The sequence below is a fragment of the Trachymyrmex cornetzi genome, unplaced genomic scaffold (assembly GCF_001594075.2).
Source record: "Trachymyrmex cornetzi isolate Tcor2-1 unplaced genomic scaffold, Tcor1.1 scaffold62, whole genome shotgun sequence".
Taxonomy (NCBI): domain Eukaryota; kingdom Metazoa; phylum Arthropoda; class Insecta; order Hymenoptera; family Formicidae; genus Trachymyrmex; species Trachymyrmex cornetzi.
Window position 1 is genome coordinate 6,387 of NW_017299937.1, and position 6,386 is coordinate 12,772.

Below are 6,386 nucleotides of genomic sequence, written 5' to 3' on the forward strand. Positions count from 1 at the left end.
ATCTGAGTTTTAATTTTTTATTTAATACATTAGTTTTTTTCGAAGAGTAATTTTTGACAGAGAATTAAAGCTGCCATCCTAGGTAACAAACTATAGTCATTTTAACGTCGATAATTAGTCATTTTGAATTATTGACGTTATGTGATCCATTTAAGATGTAATGACATTATCTTTTTTACCAATTATGACGTCATTTATTTATGACGTATTTACAACGTCATACTTATTGACGTCAGATAAATGACTGATCGACGACGTATTGGTAACGTTATTAGTGATCAATTAATAAAGTCATTCATTTATGCCATTAATAATGACGTACTTCCGATGTTGGTTAAAGCGCATAGCACGTACAAAAACACGTAAGACCATAAGACGTAAGCAATAAGGAAATCGTAACATTGAATTCGTTACTAGCCTTACGGTCTCTACCGTGATTGGCCAATTCGCTTACTGATTACGTCTTACGGCCTTACACGTCAAATAGACGATATCGTACTACCTGGGATTACTTGGGTTGGAATAAGAAGACCTTCAATAAGAATATCCTTGAAGAAGAATTAAAACTACTATTAATTGGGTTGGATACTTAGGTTTTATTCGAGAGAAGCATGTAACATTCTTAGCGCCTTTCTTTATCTTTTTTAAATAATAACGATGACGTATCTTAAAAGTTTCACATCGGGACTTTGCGTTGCAATATCTTCGCTCGTAGGGCACGTAGAAAAAAAAATAAAAGCAATTTTATTACACAATTCGAGCGGAAGCTATCGATTGAGCGTATATAGAACTGGATCGGTTCAGCCGTTACTGAGATTCAATAACTTCGATCCCCCGCAACTCGCGATCTCGCGTAAAGGAACCACGATAGTGTCGCTGCGCTTGACTTAGTGCCGAAACGCTATCTTGTCTCTTAATGTTAAGATATGTTTTTATTTTTTGTTGTTATAGCTATAAAAATACAATATTATATTGTTAACCATCAAACACATATTTTTATCTAGCTATTAAATGTTAGATAAAATTGTTTAGATAAAAATTAAAATTTAATTAAGTAAAAAAATAAATATAAGTAAAGAATGACTATATTAAGTAAAGAACGAATAAGTATACAAATGTACTTGCAAATGCATAGAAACATGATACTACTTACTCTTTTTATTCATTATAGTTCAAGATACATCAAGTTCTATAGGGAAATCAGTTTAAAAACCTGTCGTTCTATACTTACACGAAGAAGAAGTCGCTAAAAAAGGCTAAATGTCTTATATGGAAGTTCAAGACCCAAAGCATTAGTGATTAGAGCATTAATCTTTCTCATGTCAAGTAGTTGATATTGCTTGAGTAATCAAATGATTAATTTTATAAGGCTTTTATTTTTCATTTAAATCAATAGTTCATCTGCCACGAATATTCCAAAGAACGAAGAAAATCCATAATAAATTGGTAACCTCGCGAGCATAATGTACAACATATGTATAGTTAAAATATTTCAAAGAGTGGCGGGGCTAGTGCGCAATTGCAATCTCGTAAAATGGCAACTGCCGTTCTATACTATTATTTACTTGCGGCGATCCAAAGTAACAGAATTAATTGCACGAAATACATAATTCGAATAATCTAAGTGATACATCGGAATTTGGATTAAAACACATAATTATACTGCCAACAGAATCTCGTATAGTCGCAAGTTGTAAAAAAAAATATTCGTTTGCTTAATATATAATAAATGTTCCTTGAAACGGAGAAATGTAAGCGTAATGACCCGTTACAAACATTTATTTTGACGATTCGATTTCTTCCCCTTAACATCATGATTGCCTGAGTTCCGCAGTCGAGACGAAGACTCTAATAATCTCAAGAGCTATAATTTAACTGATCATATAATGACGAACCGTCATAAGCGCAATACAACGGATTGGTTTCCGCTTTTCTTCTACTCCACCAGTAAGCTACGATAGGTAGGTAAACGAAGATAAAAAGTTATAATACGAGAGATTCAATGAGAAATCAAGGGAGTGCCGGCTGAAAAGGTTTCCTTCTAAATGCCGATTCGATTCTGCGACTCATGTGCAACGCCATGACGGATCTTCGTTCTGATCTGCACTATCCTCACGTATTCCTTCGCTGTCATCAATTCCTCTGATTTCAGTTTCTTACTCCTGTCATTGCGATTTATTACGCGGTTGGACAAGAAACCTGGGAAGCGTACCGAAAGAAACCTGGGATGCGCATACGATCGTCATATATCCGCTGCACGCGGTTCACGTACGATCATTACCATCTCATTATAGATAAGCAAGTCGATATCTAGTTAATTAATTGAACGTCATCGACAATAACATATAATGTTGTTCTTGGCAGCCATTATACCAGCGATCTATCTGATCGATGGATCTATTTCAAGATCAGACCACGTAATTGATCTCTCGTTGTCAAAGAAATATCGTGCACTTCATATAAGCACATTAGACGTAATTGCAAGTTGTTACCGCTATGCTTTTGGATTGGAAGATGCACATCAAATGAGAGGTTTACTTCAAAATCCATTAGTCTCGCCAACTATTTGTTCATTCAGCTGAAGATTATTTCCGTCAAAAAATAATTAAGATATCTGCGTAAAATAATTAATGATTACATCGAAGTGTAATTATGACGTAAATGAGCATTTAAGTTAGAAATTATCTTAGTTAATTATTAAAGGATTTACGAAGAATTCATTCCTAAAGAGTATACGTCAAGCGATTTGTACGTATTGCGCGTTAAAAGACCGAGAGGGAAATACGTTCCCGCACGTGAGCGCAATTATGCAAACCTATCGGGGGAACGACGCAATAAACAAAGATCGTCTGTATCTTGGCGCATGTCGACGACCGGTGTTGAGCGCCGTGGCTGCATTGTACTTCAACTGGACTCAGCACGCGGGTGAAAGACAAGTGGAAGAGGGAGCGTCCTGGCATTTGGGACGGCGATTGTCGGGAATGCAAGGGCATGAGTTGACTGGTACCTGCCTCGCCGCATCCTCGTCGTCGTCGGCGGCGTTATAATATCGCCATTATGCCAATGAGACACTCGTGGAAAGGCACGAGCGTGGAGGCATCGACCGTGCCGTTTTCAAGGAGAAACTAGGAAGCGAGAAGTCGAGCCGTCTTCTTTCATCCAACGACGACGAACGATCGATGGAGTTGTATTGATCGATAGCGCTGCGCTGATTTACTAGCAATAAGTTTGTCAATTGGACACGCACGCGAGAACAAAATGGAAAGCCGGAGAAAAGGAGTCGTGCCTTGCTGCACGACTGTGGAAGCTGGACTAATGAAGGAAGCAGTTATGTTTATTGCGAAGAAAATACGGATCGTCTGATCGCGATTTGAGACATCGTGTATCACTGTCCGTGATTATACCTTTCTTGTTGGAAATTTACGCGGTATAGTATACTATAGTAAGACGAATTTGTCTCATTAATCGTCACTTTCACTTTCTCTAATTCATTGATGCGTTTTAAAATTTCTCTGTTTTCAGAACAATGTAATTGTATAGAAAGATCGTTACAAAAAGTTACGGCTCGCTAATGATTTATTTTGTCAATCTCATCTGTAATAATGTATCTATGTTCGAACTCGTAAATTTAAACGACATCTAAATCTGCTATAAAATGTCACAACTTGGAATGAAATACACTCGGTATCTTAATCTCGCTAAGGATTGAAATACATCTTCGACAGTGTGTCGTGTTAAGTACTGTTTATCGTTTACGAGCTCGCAGCTAGTTTTTATGTTCATAGTCATCGCCAGATGACGCGTGAGCAAAGACATTATACATTCACGTGCAGGAATAATAAGCGCGTAAGTGGCGACAACGCAAGATGTAAACGTCATCGAGCTAATCTCTCGTCAAAGACAGAAGTTATTGCTTGGGCACAGCTTAGCGGCGCTTTATGACCACCCTCTAAGTATTACTGTACCGTGCGATTGCTAATTATGCCTCGCGTGGATCACGACCTGCGCCTTCTCAAACCTCCCTATGCTTTATATTACGTATGTTGGTCATTCGAGCTCGACTATGTTTTATATCATGCTATAATTTATACGATCGATCCAAGAATAAATCATGAAATGTATCTTGTTATCATTGGTATTTCTTAGATAGTTAATGCTGTTCTTTTTTTATTTAAATAGCTAGATTGATATATTTATGATATTACAACTTTTCTATAAAAGTCCATCAAATCGCAATTAAAAATTTAATTACATTGTTTTTCTTCAATAAAATATACTTGACTACATAGTTTATTTAACTCTCCATCTGCAATCTAAGTCTTTTTTTGCACAAGTGAAATTTGACTCTCAAATTTTTTCCTTTTTGCTAAAATTTTGCTTTTTATTAAATAAAAGTTTTAACATTCGTTTCAATAAAAGTTTTAACATTTGTGTAAAAAAACTATTTGATAATATAATAGAAATGTTAAGCAATAATCCTAAAAAAAATTTTTTTTTTTTTTAAACTTGGAACAGTAAAAAAACTTGAACTAGACAAAAAAGAATCAAATTGCAAATGGAGGGAGTAAAAATATGATAGCAACATACGAACGCAATCTAAATACATACTATAAATATTGAAGATTTAAAGGACTACGTCTTTCGTATGTCTCATAAATCCTATACTTATATGATAAAATCATATTAATATATTAATATCATATTTGCAATTATACTTCTAACTAAATTGTATACTATTTGAGAGTACGACATAATTATATATAAAAGTGAAAATTAAACTATGTATTAATTACTGTTGCTTATACAGAAGATAATTCTTTCTCTGTCGATCGTCTAAAATTGCTTACGACAGATTATTTAGTTAACACAATTTATTTTTCCTTCAGAAAACTAAAGACCGTCGTTTGACATGATTACGGCAATACCTATGTACATGTGACGCTATCTTCGAAAAGGTCTAGAAAATTCACACGACAAGAATTTGATGCATGGGAACGTTAAATACATAGGTGTCTTCAGGCAATGACACGATATATCATTAATACACGACTCAAGCAGCTCACGCATGGCTGCTAGATAAGGTATACAATGGTGAGAGATGTGCATTGACCTATTCAGCACCGGATTCACCGGTTGCTTTAATGGCAAGTCGATAAAGACACGTGCATCTTCTCCTTCAAACGTGCACAAGCCACAAGTCGCTTAAAGTCACGTGAATGAAACTAAAAGTTAAACTAGAAATGTTTGTTATATTTACATATCAAAAATACAAGCAGAAATGCGATCTAGTGAAAAATAGTATCAATAGTATCAATAGCAACTTTCTAACTAGAAATTACTATCTATCGTTTAGAAATGTAATTAGAGCTTATATTTAATTTAAAATGGTTCATAATTATCCCACATAATTGTATTTATGAATTTTATAAATTTTAGTTTTTTTTAATTAATTCATTACAACTTTAATTACTTTCAAAACGGTGGTAAATCTTGATATTTATCGTAGAAATCAAATTATCTTTAATCGTCGAAAATATATACGTGTAAGAGATACAATCGTAGAGCAGTCATTTTTCTGTTCCATGTATCGATATTCAAAGCGTTAATATTGATTTTCATTTCAGTCATAACTAATTATCTACAGATAATTGCTAGAGCTGTAATAAGACAACAATTTTGTAAAAAAATGTTCTCTTATGTTGCACAAAATCTATACAACGATAGTATGTATTTTTACAGTAATGTCTTCAGACTTTTTAAAGAAAAAAAGTGGAAACATTTATATACGCAATAATTTCCACACAATCATAAATTATGTGAATAAAATTCGAGAAGATTCATTTACGAATTGCATAATCAAATTTTCGAGTTAAGAAGCTTTTATATCCCGTTCTTTAAATCTGACTATGAATTATACTGAGAATTATACCGAATAATTGAAATAAGAAATATTTTACTGTGTCGCTTTTATTCCTGTTTTATTAAATGACATCGAGATCAATGACTTAATCTCCATGTAAGAATACAATTTATTTAACATCATTAAATCATTCTGGACATTTACGAATATTTTAATCTTTAGTATATGTTACTAAGATAAATTAGCAATTTCATCAATCAAATTTTTTAATACAGGTTGTGGTTTTTAAATTTATCTTTTGATATGTAAACGAAACATAAAGAAAACACTTTGAGCAGGATTTCCGTCCATCTATATCATTTAATAAAAAAGAGATGCCCTGACGAAACGAACGTTGCCATATTCCTTTGTAAATGCGACCGTATTGAAGAGTCAGTTAGACATTTGTTAGTCAGATGCGATTGAGAAGTAGTCGTCATCATTTCTCAAGAAGAAAGTTATGCCTTACCTTGTCGAGTAACATCTG